The 25629-nt window shown below is 41.0% G+C and overlaps 1 long non-coding RNA gene across 2 annotated transcripts in view; it reads left to right on the top strand.

The window, feature by feature from the left end:
- The window catches only part of LOC106005145, a 36359-nt gene extending 10927 nt beyond the window's left edge, over positions 1-25432 (top strand). The window contains exons 2-7 of one of the 2 annotated variants that reach the window (XR_006602142.1): positions 1073-1215; positions 16122-16218; positions 16805-16930; positions 23324-23478; positions 24715-24808; positions 25384-25432. This is a non-coding gene — a long non-coding RNA (uncharacterized LOC106005145). Of the gene's footprint in view, positions 1-1072; positions 1216-16121; positions 16219-16804; positions 16931-23323; positions 23479-24714; positions 24846-25383 lie in introns of both variants that reach the window. The other variant, XR_006602141.1, reaches the window with a different exon arrangement.
- The last annotated feature ends 197 nt before the right edge of the window (positions 25433-25629 follow it).

The following is a 25629-nucleotide window of genomic DNA, read 5'->3' as shown; positions in this document are numbered from 1 at the left end:
GGTTTAGCACAAGTGTGGTACAAGGTCACACCAGCGAGAGCTGTTGGACAAATCCATTCTCTAAAAATGTACCTGGACAGGTGTTCCTACAATGATAGGGAATGAATAGAGCCCATTTTGTTGGGTGTATTTTATACACCTATCTCTTTGGGGGATTCATTAAAGAAGGAGGAAAGGGGACTGATGTACCCTAAGGACATGACACTGTGCAGTTTTTATTGTGGGGGAAAAAAGCACGACACCGCCAAACTGGCAATTTCTCACAATACCAGGTGCGTTCCAGATTGGTGTGTGGGCTTTTGTGAATTGGTTGCATATAAATGAGGAACATTTAAATAAAAAGGAGATCTAGAAACTTTCACTAGTTTGGGGCTTTTATTTATAGCTACTTTTGCACAGTGCTTATTTCCCTTAGCCCGTGAGTTTTGTGCCATGGCAATCTAAGAGGTTTTTGCATGAAGTGCTATGGGCTTCAGTGTTCAGATAGGGTGCTGCGAGCCCCTCCTTTACGTGGAAAACAGAGAGAATGGCAGGAGAAAATGGGGCTGCTGAGAAACCCAATTTGCAGAGGGTGTGATTTAGTGGAAAGAGAATGGAGCGGGCATGAATCCCAGCACATATAGGACTGTCAGGGTGATGGTGGCGCATTCTTTAACTTCCCAGAACCACTGAGTCCTTGGCTCCAAAATGAAGGGCTGGACTAGGAGAAGGCTAGGGTCGCTTCTCACTCTGATTCTAGGGACTCCCGGGAAGGTCAAGAGCTAGTGCTAGCCGTAGCTTTTGGAATGGGAGAACAGAACCCCAAATTGTTGCATCTGACCTCCCTATTCGACCAAGGGACATTGTCTTCTCCTGACATAGTCCCAGGGGACATCTCTCTGAGGGCAACTGCCAGCCTGGTGCTGTCTGCCTGCAGTTCCCAAGCCGGCCGTCCCCGTTCTGTGCCACACCACTACTACTTTGCCTTCATCACTGCTCTGCTCAGTGCCATCTTTGTAGCTCTGGGAAGTACTCACAGGGAAGTGTTTAATCCTGCAGTTTCATTTTATGGCCTTTTCCTCCCCTGTTCTAGGAAGACCTGGCTGAGAGTGTGCACCACCATTTTGCATGACTCGCTTCTCTCATCTCTGAATGGACCTGTGATACGAAGATTGAGCTGCTGATTAGTGTAAAGGAGATGATGTCTGCAGTGCAGTGAACACATAGCAAGGACTCGTATGTTATGTTTCTTTGTCTTTTGCAAAATGGGTGTAATTATTATCTGCTCCATGTATTAGCAGGCAGGACCTTGCCAGTGCACGTCTAACGCCTTGATAGCAAGCTCCAAGTGGGGCTCGTGTCAGACTTGTTTATCGTGTGACTCCACTCCAGGTTACCATTTTGCATAGCACATAGTAGGTCCTGATGGAGTAATTCTTGGTTTGTGATTTTTCTTTGAAGGGCCAGTCCTTCAGTGAACCCCTGGTTATAGGGACTGTCAAGATCCAAACACTCATCATTCATCCTCAGTGTTGATTCAAATTGATCTCTGAGCCTTCCAAGCACCTCCCTTTGCCATGGAAAGTTTAGGCTCACTTCTAAGACGGTCACACGTATTAATGGCATTTGCTTATTTCTAAATAGATGGGACAGGGTTTAAAATGCATTTGAAATCAAATACTGAGGGTTAATTGTAGATAACATCAGCCCGTTTCAAAACAACCCATTGTTAAAGAAGTTGGGAAGGAAAACGGCTCCTCGGGATGGCAAAGTGAACCCCCACGATTGTTACAGGGACGCAGGGTTTTACTAGGAGGTATAGACCCAGACAAATGGAATCACAGGAGCACAGCGGAATTTGTATTTTTCCAAAGGTACATAAAAAATAAGCCATAAAAAGTAGTGCTCTTCAATGGAAATTTACAGAGCACATAGATTTGGGGATATTAGTATTCGGTGAAATTGCTCTTATTTCCAGGGGCTTATTTGGAGAAGAATGATCAGACCCATATGCTGATTTGGACCCAGGCTTCTTGATTTGAGGCTGAGGGAACTGGGGATATTTCACATGGGGAAGAGAAAATTCTGGGTTACAAGGTAGCCTTCTTAAAATATCTGAGAGCCTATCTTGTGAAAGAGGAAATGTATTTGTTCTGTGTCCCCATGACAATCACAGGGGGTTCACTTTGCCCTTGCAAGAAGCCTGGTTTCCTTTCTAACATCATTAATAATGGGTTGTTTTGATATGGACTGATTTTGTCTACAATGAACATTCAGCACCCACTGGCAGAACTACAGTCTATGGGTGAAACGGGCAAGAAGAAAGATTTTTGTTCCAATGTTAGCCAGAGCTTTCTAACAACGAGCTCTGGATGTGCGGAGCCGTAGATGAAGTCAGTGGACAGGATTAATGTAGGAGAGGAGGTTGGAGTCAGAAGACCACCAAAGCTCCTTCTAGTCCTGGGATCATGATTCTTTATACCTGAGTCCTTAATTTAATTTTTTAAAGATTTTATTTATTTACTTGAGAGAGAGAAAGCATGAGAGGGGAGAAGGTCAGAGGGGGAAGCAGACTCCCTGCAGAGCTGGGAGCTCGATGCGGGGCTCGATCCCAGGACTCCAGGATCACGACCTGAGCCAAAGGCAGTGGTTTAACCCACTGAGCCACTCAGGCGCCCCTGAGTCCTTAATTTTAAAGACTGGACTCAGTTATAAGATAGTTCCAAAATCACAAGGGAAGGAGTCTCAGATGGTATGAAAGAAAACAAAACTAGAACTGTAAGCTGGGTTGGTTATAAAGGTTTTGTGATTTTTCTTCAGTTCTTGGACTAGAAAAATGTTCAAGAATCAGTCCCATCTCCAAAGGCAAGCTGAGTCTGTTGAAGATCTCAGAGTTCTCTATGTGAAAGGCCGTGGACTGAGAGTACAGATGACTCACGCCAGTGTCATAGGGAGGTCTCTACAAACACACCGGCAGGAGGGCAGGAGGTAATTATTTGAGCAATGAGGCCAAGAAGTGGTAGATTTAGCTTGAGGGAGCGAATCATTGTTCTTCATATGGTATTGAATGAGGTAAGTTGCACCTTGTATAGTCTACAAAAATTCATTTGCCATCTTCTGTTCCATCTATGACATGAGGACAGCAAAGTCTTTTACAAAACCATGAGGAGGATAACAGTGATGGTTTATCACTTGGTAATTGTATACCTTGTGGTGTGCAAATGGCTTTCGAAGTAATGTGAGGGAACAATAATATCTTACCTGTTAGCCTATCCACCCAGCAGTAGCTAGTGAAGTTGAATTGTTTGCCGTGATAATGGGGGTGGGGGAAAGAAAACCAAACAAGCAAAGCAAAACAAAACAAAACAAAACAAAAAAAACAGCATGGTAGGGCCAGGGATGTGGATCTCCTCTGTTTTCACAAGGACAGCTTTGTATTTTTATAAGATCTCTTTTCTTGGGAAAATATCAATGATCTGGTCCTTTGGAGATTTAACACAAAATAAAATAATTTCAAGAAGGTGGGTGCAGCCTTTATTGGTTATGAAACAGCTCCCTCAAAGCACCCACTAGAATTAATTCAGCTGAATCTACTTAGCTACTCATGGTCCGTTCATGAGAAGCCAGACATTGTCTCATGGCTTGCAACTTTAGACTTCTAAGTTTAGCTAAGATGGGGTTCCAGCTCCAGCCCTCATCACCAGCTTCCCGGGGACATTGATGAAGAAATGAAACCTCTCTAACTCTTCACTTTGAAGGATTGCTCAGGATGTGTTTTGGTGCAGGGGACAGGAACTCTGACTCAGGGCATCATAAACATGAAGGTCATTTTTTGTCTCACATAAAGAGAAGCCTTGAGATAGAGTGTTCACTCCGTAGCTCCATGATGTCATAGGGACTCTTTTTGTCTTTTGTTTGTCATACTCATGAGGTGGCCTTTTGCCTAGGCAGACTGGCCTCAGGCCTGCAGGATGGCTGCAGCAGTTCCAGACATCGTCTCTGGTTATTTCTTCTTGTAAGCAAATAAACCTTTCCCATAAGCCACCAGGAGGACTTCCCTTTTATCTGACTGGTCTGACTGACACCATCTTGAAACTAATCGCTGGCAAAGTGAACAAGAGGGAGATGACTGATGTAGAACAGATATTGGCAAACTTTTCCTTAATGGTCCAGATAGTAAATATTTTAGGCTTTGCTGGGCATGAGGCAAAATCAAAGACATTACATAGGTGATTATATAACCATTAAAAATATAAACAACTTAAAATTTAAAAACCATTATGTATTAGACAGGGCTTTCCAGAGAAACAGAATCAATAGGAAGGTGTTTGTATGTATATATGTATAAAAATGTATATTTATACATGTGCTTATCTATGTATCTTTCTATGTATCTATCTATAGAGAGATTTATTTTAAAGATTAGCTCATATATTTATGGAAATTGGCAAGTCCCAAATCTGCAGGGTGTGCCAGCAGCCCAGCAAACCAGGGGAGACCTGATGCTGCAGTTCAGGGTCAAAGGCCATCTGCTGGCATAATTCCTTCCTGTTCAGGGGAGGTCAGTTTTTTTTATTTTATTCAGGTCTTCAACTGATCGGATGAGACCCACCCACATTATGGAGGACAATCTGCTATAATCAAAGTCTACCAATTTATAAATCCCATCTAAAAAGACCCTCACAGAAACATCTGTAATAATATCTGAGCCCTGCAACCTAGCCAAACTGCCAATAAAATTAGCCATCACACGTTCTTAGCTCAAAGCTGTACAAACACAGGTGGCATGGTGAATTTGGTCCTGGGCTATCCTTTGCCAGACTGTGGCTTCAAATGATACTTGTGATGGGAATAGGATCATTTGTCTTACAAGTGGACACCTGAACAAAACAACAGTCAGTCAACAAAGAACAAAGCCGATGGGCCGACCACCAACACTGTTATGCCAGTCCACCGATTCAGTGGAGGTTTTGGTAGAATGAGAAAGAAATGCATTGAGAAACTTGAAAACACTGCATTAGAACATGGAGTAGAGACCCTGATCCAGCACTTCCCTACCTCAACTGCTGTGTGGGTTTTTTTTGTTGTTGTTGTTTGTTTGTTTTTAATGAGTGACTCGGTATTTCTATTTGTCAGCACCTGTGCTGATCTGTTCTTCTCTTCCTGTGCAGGAGGTAGGCCCTGCTGCTCTCCATGCATGAAAGAAAGGCAACCTATGACTGCTTATGGAGGGAGTGGGATGGGGCTGTGAACATTGCTTCTGTAGGTGGTAGGTACATCATTTGGGTGCAAGCAGGTGCCCTCCGTGGAAGAGGAGCATTTAAAGGACCAGGTGCTGTGCATCTTGGCAGAGGTCAGTTTCCTGGGTTGTCTCCCAGCAAGAGATGTGGGGACACTCTCCAGTTGCCCTTTGTGCAAGTGAGCATCTGAGGGGCCACCTGTCCTGCCCAATCTCGCAGGGTTCTTTTTCAATTCAGATCAAATGAGAGGTATTCTAGTGCCGAGAACTGCTGGACAATGTTCTGGGCATTGGGAAGGTAGCTTTGTGTAAGGTAAGGTGCTGGCCCTCCTGAAGAGGGAGATTTAGAGGTAGAGACAGATGTAAACAGACTATCATATGACACTCCACTGTGATGGGTGGGGGACACCAGCATCTGAGTCCACTTTCCGAGATGTGGGAGGGATGTTTTTGCTTTCCACAACAACTGGGGGATATCCGGGACATTTGGTACCTTGTGGTTGGGGTGTCAAGTGTCCCACAATGCATGGGATGGTCACATACAACAAAGAATGGACTCACTTAAAATACCACTAATCCATGGAAACAAGCTAAGGGACTGAGTGATGATCTTTCAGTTGAGGGAAGTAGAAGGAAGCTATAACACCAGCCCCATTCCTCCTTCCCACATTAGGAGTGTGACACCCACAGGACAAGAAAGCTGGAATCCTCTGGGCTTCTTCCTTTGGCTAAAGCTCATGTTTGTGCTGAAAGTCAGGAAAGAACTGGGAATAGCTTTGGTGAAAGAGGGACTCCCCTTATCGCTTTGTCAATTGTGACTTGCACAACTCCAGGGGGAGCCATTCATGTTTCAATCACTATTAATCTATGTAGCTATTACCACCCTTTCCTGGTCGCTGGCAATAAACTATCTTGAGAAAGGGACCCTTAGCTAATTCTCACTGAACCGGAGGCAGGGCTAGACTATAGGGTGGCAAGAGAGAGTGACATGTGGGGGGGAACTAGTATGGAAGACTGGGCGATGGGACTTAGCAGCCGACCACAGTAGTGACAGTGGCCAGGGAAGGATTCTCGTTGACCAGAGGGTCAACCCATTGTAGGAGCGACAAAGTGACAGGCCTTCAGGAGGCATCAGACTGATGGGGATCGTGTTTTAAGTTTCTACTCAGGGTGAGAGAGATGCCCAGGGCCTTTGCTCTTCTTCTCTGACTAGTGTGGAAACAACTGGATTGTGGTCTCTGGTAGGAAGAAAACACACTGTTCTGACCACATGCTGAGGCGGCTGGACGCTCACCCAAATCTGGAGCACATGCACACCAAAAGGGGATGAGAAGGTTTGTTACTGCCCTGAGCACTCCGGCTTACATCTACAATTTTCCCCAGAGTCCTGTTCACCTACGCTCAGGACTTACCCACCACCAAAATGGGCTTAACCTTTTGAGCTTCAGTTTGGCACCTTGTGCTTTTCCAAGTCTCAGGGAGAGAACAGGGCAGACCACTCAGGCAGGTCCCTAACAGCCCCGCATGCCATGGGGAAGGGGCGTGCTGTGGTGAGAGTCCCCAGACACAAGACTTGCAGGATTGGAGTCTCTTGCAGTGCCAAAGGAGAGCGCTTGGAGTGCTCAGTGTTTCCTTGCCAGCTTGCCCAGATGCGGGGCGCTCCTGGAAGACGGAGGGGTGAGACTTAATAGCTGTCAGCAGTCACACAAAACAGTGGACTCAGACCCTCATTACATACTTCCTGTCTCCCTGAGACACAGCCCTGGTTATGCTCAGACATTTGGGATGGTGGCCAGGGAGGAGAGAAACAGGGCTTTTAGGGCCCTTTCTTCTGGATGGCTCCATTCTACCTGTTCAGGGAAGAAGGCCAGAAGGCGGGAAACGGAGGCTGGCTAAGTTCAGGGAGGCAGGTCCAGTGGCTCTCGTGTAGTTGGGTAACCCAGGACTTCCTGGGGTTTGTTTGCGCCAGAATCATTGAAATTGATAGACATAAATTCTGCTTTAGATCTTGGGTGCTAGAACTTTCCCTGGGCTCAATTCCACCGGCACATCCATTAATGAGAGCTGAACATTTTCTGGAGACAGGATCAGGGCAGCGCGCTTAACCAGGGTCCATATTAAGAAGTGATGTGCCGAGACTTGGTTTCCACACCTCCCAAAATGAAAAGTGGCACCACTCTTAGCTTTCCTCCCGAGGCTGAAAAATAAAATGATGAATTGAATGCTAAATGCCTTGCAAGCTAAATACACTTGGGGATATAAGCGAGCAAGAAAAGAAAGGAGGCAGAGTTATTGAGGCAACAATTCAGATTTAATTGCATCTGATATAGACCACCCTTTAAAAATAGTGTGGTCGGTTAAAGGCTGTAGGAATTTATGGAACTATCTTATTGCTTCCAGGGAAGTTGACAAGTCTGGACTGAATCAGGAGAATCAGCATAAATCTCAGCCGATGCCTAATTTTAGAGATGTCTGGTCCTTGAAGGAGTCTTGCCACAGCCAGATGGGGTGGGAGACAACATTTGAGGATGGAAAAGCATGAGGTGCCAAACTGAAGCTCAAAAGGTTAAACCCATTTTGGTGGCGGATAAATCCTGAGCAAAAATAAATCGGATTTTGGGGGAGAGTTGTGTACGTAAGCTGGAGTGCCTGGGGGAGGCTGCGGGAGTCTTGAAGAATCACAGGGAATTTTTAAAATTCCTCCGGGCCTGGATGTTGTTCATCTCGAAAAAGCTGAGCTCCTTCTCCCGGAGAGAGCTCCTTCACCCTTCTCAAGAGAGCAGGGTGACCACAGGCTCTATAGGATTTTGCTTCCTTATGTGTCCACTACTGACCTGCCCTTCTCCTCTGTTAGCAAGACTTCAGTGTCCTGCTGAGGTCATTCCTGATCGCTGAGATGCCTGGAGAAATGAGGCCCTTCTTCTGGAGCATTCTTCTACTTCTGTGTTCTCTGTTTGACATGGTGTTCCACGTCCATTTGTTCACATCTCTGCTTCTAAAAGTTTTCCAAGGAAGCCTGCTTCCCATTCATCTGTGCCGAGCCTGCTGTATCATAGCACCTGGCACTTGGGAAGTGTTCAGTTATGACAAGAGTTGAGCTCAACTCAAAGGATTAGCCTGGAGGTCTCAATGGTAAATGATAGCTCTTAGGCTCTATAATTTTAAATCCAACTCACTGAGGGAGAAGGGCGTGTGAGTGCTGACATGGCCTTTGTGCTTCTCAGAACATCGGTTCTGGTGCACGTGTTATTCTGATTGTGTTTATTATTATTATCATTATATTCTTCTGGGGCCAGGGACAACAGGAGCAAAGAGACTTTCTGAAGGAGTTGAACAAGTGCTTATTCATTTAAGGGGTTGTATTACCAGGAACCAAATCACTGAGGATCCTGTTAAAATACATTTGAAGTTTAAGATTGAGAGGGATTTGGGAAGCGTTTTTCAAGACTTTGTTCCCAGACCATTTGCCTCAGAGTCTTTTGCTTAATGCATATTCCTTGGCCCTGGTCCTGGACCTACAGCTCTTTGGGTATGCCCAGGAATTCGCACTTTAGACAAATTCCCTGGGTGACACCAATGTATGCTAAAGTTATAAAATAACTTCGGTGGGCTTGAAGATGGGGGGGAATTTAGCCCAAGCAGCAGAACCAGGTGTGGATTTGTTGCAGTGCAAGGGACAGAGCAGTCTTTAGAGTCCGAAGTTTTCGCATGGAAACCCTCAGGGAAATGCTTGTTAGTTTCATGGTCACCAGCAAGTGATGTTATCTGTCTCAGCTTCTCTTTCTCCGTCTGTGAAACGGGGATACTCATGTTTGCCTTCTCGTAAAGATTAAAGCTAACATATGTAAAGGACTTGGATGTAGAAGTTGTTCAATCGGTGGTAGTCAAGATTACTTTTTGGTAGCACTCATTGGAACGATGTCATCCCAGTTTAAATAGGCACTTACCTGTTAAGGAAAGGAAGAGAACTTCCTAGTAAGATTTTTTACAGAACTAAGATGAATGGGAATGAGATGTGTAGAATAGAGTGGGAGCTAACTTTTTTGATGACATTCCTAAGACTCAATAGAGAATGTTTCTCAGAGGATATTTCTGGCACATCTTCACAAGAATGATGGCTGTAATGCTTCTAGTATGTCAAGAAATAAAGGAACATCAATTCCTTCTTTTGTTTTTACTCAATTTTAAGTTTTTGAAAATATTTTGTCCCATAGATGAGTATAACAAACTTCTCCATGCCCATCACTAATGTTCAGTGGTTAGCAACTTCTGGCTAATCTCAATTGCATTCACCACCTCCCCTGAATGGAGTATTTGGAGCAAATCCTCAACGTCATATCCTTGCATCCATAAACATTCTAGGATGTGACTCTATAATAGACAAAGTTTTAAAAAAATAACAATAATACCATTATTAATCTAAGAATTAAAAGATGTCTTTAATATCATCAAATACCTGTCAGTGTTCAAATTTCTCCAATTATTTATAATCTTTTTATTTTTTTATACTTTTTTTGCTAGTATCAGAATCCAACTTAGGTCCATATATTACAGTTAATTGATATCTTTACTTTTTTTTGAAGATTTATTTATTTATTTGAGAAGGTGAGTGGAGGGGCAGAGGGAGAGGGAGAGAGAAATCTAAGCAGATTCTGTGTTCAGCATAGACCTGATATGGGACTCAATTTCATAACCATGAGATCAGACCTGAGCCAAAACCAAGAGTCAGATGTTTATTTGACTTGATGTCTTAAAAGACCTTTAAAAAATTTTAAAATAATACATTAATTAAGCTCCTCCTCCATCTCATTTTGCTGCCTTGCAATTTACTTGTTGATGAGCTTTCCACAGTCTGAATTTCGTTGACCACATCCCTATGGGGTCACTCCTTTGTAGTCTGTTTTTTTCCAGAACTAGTAGTGAGAGCTACAGACTTGATTGGATTCAGGTTTGACTATTTCATAAGAATACTTCATAAATAGTAGAATTTCTTACATAGGTAGGCATGGAATGTCTTTTGTTTGTGTGTGTGTGTGATGTGAACAGCCACTGATAATCATTGCCTAGATCCATTAATTTACTAAGGACATTAATATTATAATTTTTAATCCTATCTTATTAATCATCTAAAGTACATGTTCAAAGTGAAATTTTATCAACTATTTGGTTATTCAGGTATATAATTTCTGTAGGAAAATCAGTATAAATGCCTTATTTTTATATAAATTACTTTTCAGAATAATTAGTTGTTTCTTTAGCGTTCTCCAGTTCCTGATTTTAAAAACATAAACTCATGGATTTAAATGTTTTGATGTATTTCAATCCATTGGGATATGATTTATATTCTGATTGTGTTATGCTTGGCCAGCGGGAGCCTCTTCAAACTGGCCTTTGAGAGCTCCTAATGTGATGTTAGTAGATTTCAGTTTCCTTGTTGTCAACGTTTCCTTGTTATGACAGAATGTTTTAGACTCATTTTGTACATTTTGCCTTCAGACCTGAAATCAGTTACTTTTCTCAGAAAATGGTATTTAGTGACCATAATCTGGGGGCTAAGAGTGCCCATTGTTTCTATATTGGTTATTAATTCTAGGCTTTTTCAGTGGAGAGAGCTAGAAAATAAATATTTTTTGGTATGTCATTATTCTATACTGATTTTTGGTACATATTCAGGAGTAAAGGATTTTTCCTTCCCTTCTTCTATATCTCTTTCCCTAATATCTAGGTGATTCTCAATGATGACAAATAATTGTTTTATCCTACAATATATACAAGAGAGTTTTGGAATAACATACCAAGAAAATGTTCAAAAATGTCTGGAAAGAGTTTAAGATTACTTTTGCAGCTCTTTTGTCCTTAGGGTGTTTTCCATTAGGCTGTCGAGTCATCGTCTATGTTTTAAAGTCACTGACTACTATTTGTAGGGTTATATTGCCTCGTCAAAACACATTCATGTGTCTAGTTTTGCTTGTAAATGTCAGAATTTTCTTTTTTACAATTTAATTATTTTGGTAGTTATGTAAATATTTACATAGTTTCAAAGTTAAGTCTTCAAAACCAGGCATAAGTTTTGTTTCTGTTCTTATTTTCTCCACCCTATTCCCTTCATCTACCAAAGTCAGTCCATTTTCTGTATTTTCAAGGTTTGTCTTCATGTACACACTCACACAAATACACACACATTTACATCAGGATTTTCTTAACCTAGACGGGATTGGTGTTTTGAACTAGATAATTTTTTGTTGTAGAGGGTCATTCTGTGTATTATAGGATGTTTAGCAGTATCCCTATTCTCTAACCATTAGATGCCAGTAGCATACCTTCGGTTGTGACAATTGAAAATGTCTTTTTAAAATTTTTTTTATCTATTTCTTTGAGACAGAGAAAGGTGGGGCCGAGAAAGAGAGAGAGAGAGAGAGAGAGAGAGAATCAGAGAATCCCAAGGAGACTCTGTTCTGAGTGCAGAGCCTGATACAGGGCTCAGTCTCAAGACCCTGAGTTCATGACCTGAGCTGAAATTGAGAGTCAGATGCTTAACCAACTGAGCCACCCAGGCACCTCCAAAATGTCTTTAGACATTGCCAAATGTCCCTATGGGCACAGTTCTATCTGACTGAGAATTACTGCTCTGTATAAATGTACACTTGTAAATATGCTTATTTATATATTCATTTTCACCTCCAACCTTTAGATTCACAGCGGCAAATTATACCCATTTTCTTTGCCTTACTTTAAAATTTTATTTTTAAAAAATTTTCTACAAATTTCATTATCCACATGCAAAATCAACAAGAACATTTTTTTACTTAAAGCATACTTCAGAATACATGGGTCTAGATGATATATAGAAAGCATTCCATCCAAAAACATTTTTTTTCTCAAGTATACATAGAAACCCTTGGTTAAATTTCAAGAAAGAGTCATAACAAATATTACAGATTTAAGAAGACTAAAATCATACCAAATATATTTTCCAACCACAATGATACAAAACTGAAGATCAATAACAAAACAAAGTTAGAAAGCCTACAACGTAAATATTAAATGTTTAATATGTAAATACTAAGCAACACACTACAGTATAAGTGGTGGGACAAATAAGAAATCAAATAGCAAATCAAAATATTCTCAAAGCAAAAGAAAAAGAAAACAAAATATTCCAAAACCTATGGGATGAAGCAGAAGCAGATGTTAGAGTGAAATTTATGCTATAAATTCTTGTATTAAGAAAAAAAAGTTCAAATAGGCAACATTACACCACAAGGAACTAGAAAAAGAAGAAACTTAGCTGAAAAATTCAGTAAAGGAAGGAAATAACAAAGAAAAATCAGAAATAAATGGAGACCAGAATAAACAGTAACATAACATTGAAAGTAATAACCAGTTTTTCCAAAAGAATAAACAAAATTGGTAATGCTTTAACTACATTAACTAAGAAAAAAAAGAGAAAAGTCTCAAAAACCAAAATGAGAAGTGGAAGAGAAAACAATACAATAGCTAACCACAGAAATACAGAGTGTGATAACAGATTACTACGAACAGTTATATACTAACAAATCAGATAACTTAGGTGAAAAAAACCCAGATAATTCCTATAAACACGTAAGTTACCAAGATTGAATCATGAAATCATGATTTTAAGAAATAGGAAATCTTCTTATACCAATAACAAGAATGAAAGTTGAAATAGGAATCCATTTGATCTTTTCTGCTCAGCAAAATGTGTATTGGGCATTACTCCAGTATTATGTAGACATTGTTTTCCTTCCTTTTCCTGGTTGTATAGTATTCCACTGTCCTATTTCTTCTTATGTTTTAGCATTTTTTGTCCAGCTTTTATACACAGGTATACAGAATAGGCCCATAACTATTTGGGCTAGCACCCAGAGAGAGTTTTTGTCCAAGTGCTGAGAAAAATTGGACAACACATTTTAAAAAACAGAGAAATTATCTTCCTCTTGTCCCATCAGCATTTTGTTTAGTGAGACAAGTTTCACCCCTCCCCATCAACGACTATGAAAAAGAAAAAAAAAAAAAAGAACTGGGGGCACCTGGGTGGCTCAGTTGGTTAAGCATCTGCCTTCAGCGTGGGTCCTGATCTCTGGGTCCTGGGATCAAGTCCCGTATTTGGCTCCCTGCTTCTCCCCCACCCCGCTTGCTCTCTTTTTCTCTCTCTCTCTCACACACTCTCTCTCTCATTCCCCCTCAAAGAAATAAATAAAATCTTTTAAAAAATATTCTATTATTAGAGTTCAAACTTTTTCAAATTTAAGGGAAGTACATTTGTGGCATTTTCTTAATTATTATCATTGCCTTATCATTTCTGGACCTGGATCTAGTTATGTTTCCTTCTTTTTTTTTTAAAGATTTTATTTATTTATTTGACAGAGAGAGAGAGAGAGAGAGAGATCATAAATAGGCAGAGAGGGAAGCCGAGAGAGAGGGGGAGGCAGGCTCCCTGCTGAGCAGAGAGCCCGATGTGGGGCTCTATCCGAGGAACCTGAGATCATGACCTAGGCCGAAGGCAGAGGCTTAACCTACTGAGCCACCCAGGCGCTCCTTTAGTTATGTTTTTGTTTGTTAATCTGCAATTTGCACATTTAAGGTGTCCAAAGACATCATTTTATTTTCTAATTTTTCCTTTTCAGAACTTTCTAGACTTTTCTCTCATTGTACCAAGGAGAGTGCTCCCTTTGTTATGGTGTTCCTCAATCTTTCTCACCAACTGTGAGGATCAAGGAATTATTCCAAATTACAAAGTGGGATTAAATTTAGGAGTTTAGAATTCCCAGTCAGTGCTATCAAATAGCAACAAAAATGCTGGTTTCCTCTGAAGATCAGTGGGCAGAAGAATGTTACAGGATATGAGGTGGGACAAGGAGCTCCCTTGGTGCCTGAACAATCCTCAGAATGAGGATTCTGAGGCCAGGCTGAGCAGAGCCCCCAGCTGGGCCAGAGGAAATTAGGCCTCAGCTTCCATGGGGGGAGACAGAGGAGCCCTGAGTTTCTCAGGGATGCTGGGCTGATTCTTTTACCATTTCTCAGCAGCCTTAGAGTACAGCAACCTGCTCTCCCTGACAAATGAGAAGGCCAGGCTCAAATTAATTATTTTGGCACTATTATCATACACCAATTCAGTACATTTATTTAAAGCTGAATATTAAAACCTATTTATTTTCTCTTCTAGCTCATAAGCTGTCCCCCCTGCCCCTGCCCGAAATGGGTTACATTATGAAAGCTGAAACTTCAGGAAATTCCTCATTTCCATATGAATATCTCATTCTGTGGTTTGAAAAGGTACAAAAGTATAAAATGTACCTCATTTTGATGTGGCCCCCAGGAGAAGGAGTTCAAGGAGATTTTGTGCTACGGGCGCGCGTGCGTGTGTGTGCGTGTGTGTGTGTGCGCGTGTGTGTGTGCGTGTGTGCGTGTGCGTGTGTGTGTGTGTGTGTGCGTGTGTGCATGCGCGCGCTGAGTGGTCAGAAAGGAGAGCACGCAATAAAGAATGTGATCTTCCCTATTTTTTTTTTGATCTTCCCTATTTTTAAAAGGAAATATTTTGTAAGAACGAGGCATGCAATCTGCTAACTCACTTTAAGATGTCCTTTTCCCAACGACCCTCGAATTGTTTCATCAAAAATCTTTTCCTAGCTAATCCATTAAATCCACCTCTCTGAACCCTTTCCTTTACAGAATTGCAAATTTCTGAACTTCTGTTTTTAGAATGATCCCTTGTCTATTAATAATGGGCCAATGATAACACGTGTTCAACAGCAAAATCCAAAATGCAATTTTGTATAATGAAAAGAAGAGACGGATTTTTTTTTTTTTTTTTTTTTTGGCCAGTTAAAATACCAGCTCAAACAAATTATTTGCCCTTCAGTATTTTTTTTTTTTATCTTTTATTTTTATGTCTCTGTTCTTGGGCTCAAGACGAACATATCTGCTTACCGCTGTCTTTTGCTTGTCTTTAATCATACAAATAGCATCGAGCCTCTTCTTGCATCTCTTACTGCTCCCCCACACTCCTTCATTAGAAGGTTCCCTCTGTTCTCATTTCTTCCTTTACTTCATTGTGAGCAGCTGGGCTATGTGCTTACAGCAAATTAGCTGTAAAATAAAGCAGCCTTTTTTTTCCCCTTTTATTTTTTTTTCCAGGGTGTTGTGGGAGAAAAGGTGGTTAGAGAAATTATCCCACAATAAGCAAGTGTGGACAAGGATCAAATAAGCAGAAGAAATCAGCCCGTTGGAGGGTTCACTCACACTGATGAACCATAGTTTAGTACATTCCCCTCCTGGGGGTCCCTTTTGCGTCATTCTGGATGCTTTCCCTCAAGTTCTTTAGCAAAGGCATTTTCCCCACTGTTCTTGATTGCCACAGACGTTCCCCAAATGAAGTCCCGGTTGGAATGTGTGTTCTTTAAAATATTGAAATCCAACTGCAGTCTTAATGTTGTTGGCCTCACTTTGTGTGTGTGTGTTTAAAAATGCAACAGCAATTGTCGCTGCTATTCATCAATTTAAAAAGGCAGGCAGGCACTGAAATTGGGTATGGTCTCGAGAGGAAAATTAGTTCTGAAGGTAAGGAAATCGAAATAAGCTGGATGAGAGAGAGAGAAAGAGAGAGAGAGACATGGTTAAAGCCTTAGTGACTACTCCCAAGTATTTGGGCTCAGTGCCCTCAGGGTGGATTTTGTGGTTCATCATGGTCTGCAGGTAATCAAGGGGCAGTCCTCGTGGATGTGCTGGATGACCACACACAGTACGATTCTTTGGAAGGTCAAATAAACTCTGTGCTTCGTTTCAAGCACATAGACAAGAGGATGCTAAGTAGTCTCACTTGACCTCTCTTTTGGTGGCGTGTTCAAATCTAATGTATCGGTCACTTATTTCTCTATCCCAGTCCAAGAAGCACAGACCCATCTCAAGGTGGGTCAGCGGAAAGAACACTTAGACGGAGGCACGAGGTCATCCTACACCTTACTGGACCCTTCATCATGGTACGTGGTGAATGTCAACGTTTTTTATGAAGCAGTGAAATATCTTCTTTTCCAAATGAAACATGACTTGGCATTTAAGTATGCAAAGCAGCAAAAGGAACATTTGAGTACCTTAAATTTATTTTGCAATTTACAAATTTATGCAACTGTGATTTTTAAACTTTGTTTATTTTAAAGATGCTCAAAGAGGATTCTGATGCCTTTTGCTTGAACACAAAAAATTGAAACTGGGATTAGGGATGACTGTTGCCATTATAATACCCTCACTTCCCAATTCGACCCTCTTTATTTCTGAATTTTTGTTTGGGTTACAGAGTAGGGAGACCATTTTGATTCAGATGTTTAAAAAGAGGGATATGGTAAGATTTTCGTATGACATTTCCTTTGTGACCTTGGAACATTCCCCATTTCCTAGGTGATGACTACAGACACAGGATTCCAAAGTTGGCAGAAACACAAGTCACCCTGATCATACCAGGTTGCAGTTAGTGATCTCACATTTGTTCACATTACTTGAGTGATTTGAACTACTGTTTAAGAGTGGTTAAACATATTTACAAATACGATCCTCATTAAATGCTTGTAGACTTTCAGGAGAACCATGGCAAAGTTGAGAGTCAAGAATGTGGTTTGGAAACCATGGCATGAGAGCGTTTCCAGAGAGATCGTCGGCAGCACCAGTAACATCTTGGGAGTGAAATCACCAAAATTGGTGAGACAGAAGTGTGTGTGTGTGTGTGTGTGTGCGCGCGCGCGTGCATGTGCACGTGTGTGTGCCTCCTTAAGAGCCATAAACGCTCTGAAAGGGGTCTGTTGTCTGTTTTGGGTTGTTAAAGCAACCTTTCAGCCCCAAGTTTTGTTAAAGGCAGAGTTTCTCTAGTTGGTGCCATGCCAACCGAGGATGCTGGAGATGGGAGCCTGGAAGCCCTTCCTGATTCTAGAGTTGCATAGTGCAGTGTGGAAGTCATCAGCCACATGTGGTTGCTTAAATTTAAATCCTCAATTAAAATTACATAAAGTTAAAAACTGATTTCTTCAGCTTCACCTGCCACATTTCAAGTATGCATTGATAGGACACATTTGGACTTGCGTTGCAAACATCCCCTCCCTTTTGCTGGAACTACTTAATGAAAAATGAGGCGGGAAACATCTGGCATCATCTTCTGATCCCTACGACAGTCCTCTTTCTTAACGGCCTATGATAGAATGAGAGAGAGCAGACTGGGGCTTATATTTTGGAATTCCCTTGAAAGACCACAAAGCACAAACAGAGTGATCCAGAGAGAGAACGTCGGAGTCAGGCTATGTTTCTGAATCCACTTACAGCCACTTACAGGCTATGCCATCTTGAGGAATTTAGCCTGGCTGTGACTCAGTTTCCTCTTTTAGGATAATGTTAGTCCCTACCTCATTAGATTATTGTGAAATTAAATGAGATACTGCTTAGTGCCTAACTTTTAGTGAGCATTTGATATGTGTTGGTTGATTTTCCTACTATCTCCACCTGCCCAAATTAGAAATGCCATTATGGAAGTCATTCTTTGATTAACCATTTCAAACATATGAAGCACAAGAAAACTGATTCTAAAAAATCTCCCAGATAAGAAAGTAGTAGTCCAAATGTGACCTGCGAGAAAGAAAGGTGTCTGGGTAAGATATTTGGTTACCAAATATCACAAATTCCCCATTCTAGAGTTTCTTCAATTCCTCATTTTAAAGGCTAGAGGTAATCTTCAAGTAATACTTTAAAGAAGAGTGTTTTCTGAGCTCTTGACTGTTTGGGAAAGTCTGTAATTGTCATGTGAATGACAGCTTGGCTGAGCATTAAATTCATGGGTCCAAAATCGCTTGTTGTAATCCTGGATAAACTTGGTACCATGGGTTTTCTGATACTCAGTATTTGAAAGCAATCTGGCCTGATTTTAGTTTTTCATTGAGATGTGTGTTGAGTTCCCCTAGCAATAAGCTCAGAGGCAAGGATTCAAGGGCAAGGAGTTTATTTGACAGGTGACAGAGGGGGTTGGAGATGCAAGACAGGAAAGGAAGGTAGCAGATAAACGTATGTCCTAGAGTGGGTTAGCAAGCCAGATACCATCATATTCACCTGGAGCTGAGTCATGCTGGATTAATTGTGGAAGTCAATGAAAAACACATTTCCCAAAGTTATCCTCTCAGAGAAGTGAAGGCTCCGGGTAGGTAATCACCAAATCCTATCTCTTATTGCTTGAACACAGCTTCTGGGAGTTATAGATTCCCCCAGCACTTGTAGACATCTGCAAGGGCAGAGAAAGGGCGGGGTCAGAGAAAGACTGGCCGAGAATCCTAGGCTTGATAGCTGGAGGTCAGGCTGCCTATCCCAGTGTGCTGAGGATGAGCGCTCGTATGCCAAGACAACAAGGCACACTACAGGGTGCTAGCAGTCTTTCTTCTGTGGTGACGTCTGATGCTTGAATAACTGATTGATTGATTACAATTCCACATTTTCCCGTTGTGTCCTTTCTCACTTTCTCTGGACCTCACTTTCTCCTAGTTTCTCTGTCTCTTATTCTCCATCTCCCTCATCTCCATCACTCTTTCTCTGATGCTCTACTACTTCTTAATTTCTCTTTCTTTTTGACTGGATTAACCCTTTTAGCATGCAAACTTAGTCTTGAAAATTTTTCTTTAATTTTATCTTTGCTTATTTCTTTGACATTGGTTCTTTTTGTTTTCCTCCTGTTTTCTTGCAATAACCAAATTCCTAAATTCTATGTATTTGTTCTGCCCTGTATATCACATTATTCCTCATAATTTTTATCTCTACGCTTTTTCTTTGCATCCAAAACAAATTTCCTAATTTGTCCTCCACATTGCTGCTTTTATTTTTGACATTGTTGGATCTGCTCTCTGTTCTCTCTAAATTAGATTTTATTTTGCAATTGCAAACTTAGATTTCTTAACAATTCTTCCTTAAGGGTCTAGCTCAATTGTCATGTCAGTTTATTCCAGATTTCTGCTGCTCTTTCATAGATACCATAACTTTTCTAATTTTACCAAGAATATTGAAGAATATCAACCAAGAATATTTTTTCTTGTCTATACCATGAATCATTTTCATATTTTCTTCTTAGTCTTTAGGATGACATCCATTTATTTAATCTTCAGTATTTTCTACCATCTGTATGTAAGTTTTCTTTTTACTGATTCTCAAAGAATCACTCATCAACCACATCAACTCAGACCAACCATTTGCCAAGCAAAAAAGCCAGAGGGTTTTGCCTATTTTATTTGTTGTCCACTGCTGGCTGAAATGTAAGTAGAAGGGCAGGTTGATGTTTGTACCTCTCAGCTTGGGCTCCACTGTTGAACTGGTCATAGAGAGAGGCTTTGATGGGCCAAAGGGAGACCTTCCCCTATTCTTGGCACCTAGTTCTCTTGCCCTCTGAACCCACAGAGTTCAGGAAAATGTAGACTTGCAAATATGTGCTGAAAACAAGGCTATTTGTATTCTCTCCATTGTCCATATTCCTTTACTTATAGGAGCCATGTTTTTCCCAATGCAATTTGTATCATGAGTTCCATGTGCTTTCTTACATATTTTTTTTAAAAATGTTTATTCTCATATTGAAATATGAGGGATGATTGGAATAACAGATTTCAAACCCAAGTTCTAGAACTAGACTGCCCAGGTTTGAATTGTGATTTGCCATTTATTAACTACAAGACCCTGATAAAGTTAACTTCTCTAGGCCTTTGTTTCCTTGACTTTGTAATGAGGGTAAGAATGAAGCATCTACTCTTTTGGATTGTTGTGGATATTAATTCCATTAACATACATGAAGTGCTTGGCAGAATACTTGCCACAAAATAACTAATCAACAAATGTTAGCTCAAATTATTATTTCATAAACACCTCCCGTGTGATGAGAGAAATAGTGCCATGTTTTTTGGTATGGGTGGGTAGGCATAAGAGAGAAGGTCCTGGAGGAGAAATGAAAAATTTTCTGATCTACTTTTGTCTGAATGAGACTGCTCTATCTAGTTCATGAGCCAAAATATGACAGACACCAGTGTTTGGGTTTTTTTTTTTGTCTTTTTTTTTTTTTTACTTCCAGTTCCATCAGCCTTGTAATTAGTAGAAGTCTATAATTAGTAGAATTAGAATTCTGACCACATATCATCTGTTGAGCTTAGCTTTTGGTTTTGTGGTGAGTTTTCCTTTTATTATGTTTTTTCATGTGTGTTTTAGTGGGATATTGGGAGAAATTGCAATAGATGACTGGGGAGATGCCATTTTAAATTGGAATGATGTAGAGAGTTTTTACCCATTGGTCTTGCAAATTACTCCTGTCCTGCCTTGGTTCACATAACAAAGGAGAGGCAGTAGCACCCATGAGTGCAGTCTTTACCCATGTGGCATGAGTGAAAAGAGAGTCCATGCTGAGACTTGGTTTGGGAGGGTATGACATTGGCCATTTGACCATACAGGTCATGAGATGCAGATATGAACACAAGTTCAAAATAGGTACTGATGTTATGCCGTGATTCCATTTAGGAAAGGGGGGAGCTAATTTTTGGCTGATTTATGACGTGTTTAAGAGAGTGTCTAGCATAGAGGAAGTGCTAGAAGGCTTTTTTTTGAATCAAAAAACTCTATGAGGTAAGTACTATTATTCTACCCATTGTACAGATGAGAAAATTAAGGTTCTATAATTTTTCCAAGGTCACACATCTGGTAGAAGGTAGAGTCTGGTTCCAGCCCTGGACAGTTTGGTTCTAGATTTCCCATTCTTGACAACTGGACAACTGCCATACTTGACAATCATTTGGGATTCTGCCATAGGACTCATTGAGACCACACTGCTTACTCCCACATGGAAAACAGATGAGGAAAGTTGTTGTTGTCCCATCAAATAAAGTTTACCAGAGAATGTTCTCAAGTCTTGATGCTACCATTAATAGTGCCATCTTCTAAACCCAGCACACCAACTCACCATTTCTCCTTAGGCACCACTATTCCCTGGAGCAGAAACAAAAGTAAATACAGATGCCATGAGCCTCTCTGTCAAGGTCCATGGACATACTATACAAATAAATAAATAAATAAATATATCTCATATACGTAGGTATATCATATCATATCATAGCTAATCTATCATATAGACGATAGATATGAGATATATATATCTCTCAGTATATCTGTGAATGCCTCCCTTATTAATATTATTATTAATAATAATTTTTTTTAACTTGGTAGAGTTTTTTGTGTGGGATTCAACAGAGCCCTTAGCCACTCTCTCTCCTACTTTTTACGTGTAGCAGTACCACCATTTGGTGCTTATGCAGGTAAAATGTCAGCACAGGTCTGAGAGGTCTATCTATGGAGACATCTGCTACCTGAAGCCCCATGAGTAATAGCCTGGCCCTGGAGTGAGTGGGAGAAACATCTGCTCTGTACACAGAAACTGACTGCTGTGCAGGCAGAACCAGGCCACTGGGAGAGAGGGAGCAGACCAGTGACAATGGGGCTGCAGGCAGCCAGAGGCAATATTCTAGCAGGCAGCTTCTCTCTTCCTCACTCCTTCCCTAATAGGAGTGGGATCCATGCTGTGATAGGTGAGATAGCACACAGGCAGATTGTCCACCAGATGGTACAATCTTCTATTTAAGAAATATTTGAAAGGGCAACAAAATACAGCAGAAACCATCCGACAGTCCACATGGCTAATGCAAAATTAGCCAAAATGATGGCAGCAGCAGTAGTGGGGGTGTTGTGGGGTGAAATGTAGGAAAGGCTAAGAGGAGACCAGCACCATGATGTCTGGTGGGGCAGATGTCGGTAGAGTTTGAAATGCTTCTCCAGCATGGCATGGTGGGGCTTCGATGTGCTTCTGTGAACCTCAGTCTCTAGCCTGTGTTTGCCAAGGCCAAGGGTGATGGACCCAGACATGATGATCCATCCTGACCTGTGTCTCATGAGCCAGGGACATCTCTTGTGTTCTCATGCTGGGTGGGAAAGAACTTTGGTGGTCATTGCTGTTTTGTGGCTCTTTTCTCATTTCTGTATCTCTGTTGAGTGGCTTTTTCTTACTGATGTTCCATTGCAGCATTATTTGAACACAGCTCTACATGTTGCCATCAACATCCTCGTGCATATTCTTAGCTGAGCTTTTGTTTTGTTCCAAGTACGGTACTAAGCATTCTACCTAGCAATAGTCAGTACATATTGAGTGGTTACGATATATTAGCACTGGTTGGAGCGATTTACATATAGTGCCTTCTTTAATCCCTGTGACAAACTAATGAGGAAAATACTATTATTACCATCTTAATTATACACATGGGGAAAGGAAGGTTTGGCGCCCTTAGATAACTTGCCCAAGGCTACAAGATGATTGAGGAAACAAACTTAATGGGGTAAAGAATGTGTCTAATCCAAAATCCATGCTTTCAAATGCTGGGCCCTACTACCTCTGACATGGATATTTTCTGTTTTCTTCCTTATGACCACTGTATGAAGATGTTGTCATCCCCAGTGCACAGCTGAGGAAACTACCGCTCAGAGAGTTAAAGGCATTCCCTGGGGTCAGGGGTCAAAGAATCAGGTCCGTCTTATTCCCTAGCTGGTGACGGCCACCAATCTAGACCACCTCTTCCCCACCAGCTTCTCTAATTCCCTCTCTTTCCCTTTATCAGCGTTCTCAGCATTCATGCTTGGAACTCTAGTGATGTATTGACATCATACAGTTGACCCTTGAACAATGCAGTGGTTGGGGGTACTAATCCCTCCTGCAGTTGGAAATCAGCCCATAATTTCTGACTCCCCCAAAACTTAACTACTACTAACCCACAGTTGCCCAGAAGCCTTACTAATAACATAAACTGTTGATGAACATGTATTTTGTATGTTTGTGTATTATAGACTATATTTCTACAATAAAGTAAGCTAGAGGAAAGAAAATGTTATTGAGTAAATACATTTATATTACCATACTGTGAAAAATCCATAAAGAAGTGGATCTGCACAGTTCAAACCCATGTGGTTCAAGGGTCAATTGTATTTACGTTCCAAGTCTTATTTCTTTCTCTTTCAGAGTATCTCCCTTCCTGTTTCTTTCTTTTTCAGCTCCATCGCTACTGGCCAGTCCAGAAGAAGTTCCTTGGTCCTCATGGTGTTACTAAAATATTTGCCATCGATTGCCACATGCCTTCCCTCAAAAGGTGTGCCATGACTTCTAGGCATGAGCCTCAGAGATACACATTTCCATCCTACTTCTAGAGGTAGGCAAGATAGAATGGCTTTCTCTATTAACTCACCCCTAAAACTACAAAAGAAGGGATAGCGTGTGTCTCTCTGCGTACAGACATTCACCACAGTGTAAACATGTAAAATTTAGTCATGTTTTTCGTTACTGTATATAAAGGCATTTATATACAAATTCATCTCCAAGGATGAAACTATGAGCAGAGATAAGTGTCGTTGTGTGGTGACGGCTCCAAGGAGACCGCTGCTGTCTGTAGGGGCAAGCCAGTTTTCTGAGGAACTTTTCTCTTCGGCCATCATAGAAAAAGTGTCAAGAATCTAGATGTTTAATTTTTGGAAGGTAGAGGGGTTTCATTTTTCATAGAGAATTCTTCCTGGGACTTACAACAGACAATGGGACAGAAACGGGGTTGACGAACCCATTGACCTTGTATCACAAGTGCAGGAAGAAATAACAACAGAACAGACCCCTGTGTTTTCCATCCCCCTGAGGGCTCTGTCTGTTCTCAGGCCTGGGCCTCTTTCTGTTTTCCCCTCTGGAGGGTTCCAGTATCAAGCGTCTCTGTGTTAATTAACTCAGCATGTGGCACATAAAGGCCTGACAGCAGATAGCTAATGTTTTGGATATGCACACAGTTTAAGGATTAGCTCAATTTCAAAGGACAACTTAACGTTGTCACAGTACAGTTGACGCTTGGTGATCCGAGGCAAATTTTGGGTTCTGGGCAATCTTCCTTCCGCCACCATCACGCATATGGGCTTCCACTCCCTACTCTCAGCTCTTAGACATTCAGACAAAGCAAGCCAATTTTAATATTTTAATTCACCCTAAATAAAATCTTGTAATTGCCAATAAAACCCAACAGTAAAAAAGTCTTACAAGGCATCGGGTTATCTGTGTCAAAGTTTGTCTCTTGCATGATGGGCATTTTCTGGAATATATTAAAAATAAGTATAATAGATAAAATAAACACATAATGAAGGTTCATATAAAAGGTGGTCCCAAAGCCAAATTCCTTAGAAAAGGTGTGTGGATGAGAACCCCGTGTGGTATGGAAATCCTTTAGCCTGATTTCCAGCTTTTTTGAGCATAGAATAAAGCAAAGTTTGCCGAGTGGCAGCCCAAAGGCCACATCTGGCCTCTTGACATGCTTAATTTGGCTTGGGTAGCATTCTTAAAAAGTTATAATTGAAAATGCGAGGAGTTGTTTTTTTTTTTTTTTAATTTGCATTTTTGGATTTTCTTGCTCTAGGTTTGTGCTCCCTGATGGCAAAAATTGACAGGAGTGGAGCAACTCTCTTCCCCTTGGATGGGACACACATGACGTGGTGTCAAGTTCAGCCCAAGTACAAAATGTTTGAAGTGCCTGTTCCTGGGCCCCAAGTATTAGTTTCTTATTGTTCTGCCAATCCGTTTGCTGCATCTCCCACTTCATTCCTAATCATTTCTTGTGTATTTTGCTCAAACTGGCTGGAGTTGGGCAGGTCGAGCTTAGACTCCCTTTGCATGTAGCTTTGTACAAAGTGGAGTTTTCTCTAATCTTGACCAATTGCCCAGAAATCACCTAGTGAGCTCCTTGGTGAAAAATCAAAACAAACAAGCAAATATAAAATATGTGGAAAGGCTGACGAATTTAGCCACTCGGCATGGCATTTAAAAATGGATCTAGAAACATTTTTAATGTACTCCTTCAAATGTCATGACAGCTGTCCAAATTTGTAATTTTAAAATATATTTTATGTTATCACATACATTTGCTATACACTCTATCAAATAGATGACTAATATGTGAAAACAAATATGTTTGCCACCCGCCTGACTCATGCTTCTTGGGATATGGGAGACTCTTGAAGAATAAACAAAAAGCCCCTTGTGGCTGAGAAGAGGGACCCCAAAGCTAACATTTTTTTTTTTCCTCCAGGGGATTTGTTCAGGGGTCAGCTTCTGTTGCTGCTCAGGATGGAAGGCAAGTATCATACAAATTCTTACAAAATCATTAGACCCAAAAAGGGAAGATGTGTCTTATTTTTGAGGCCAGGGGATATAGTTCTTTAAATCACTCATTCATGCAGAGAGCCATTTCTTTATCTGTTCATTTACCCTGGGAGGGTTTATAGGATACCTGCCATGTGACACTGTGATGTTTGACGTTGTAAGGGGGATAAAT

The sequence above is a fragment of the Mustela putorius genome, unplaced genomic scaffold (assembly GCF_011764305.1).
Source record: "Mustela putorius furo isolate JIRA1106 unplaced genomic scaffold, ASM1176430v1.1 tig00003858_pilon_pilon_pilon, whole genome shotgun sequence".
Classification (NCBI taxonomy): domain Eukaryota; kingdom Metazoa; phylum Chordata; class Mammalia; order Carnivora; family Mustelidae; genus Mustela; species Mustela putorius.
The sequence above is the reverse complement of the archived record's forward strand: the minus strand, read 5'-3'. Positions and strand labels throughout refer to the sequence as shown.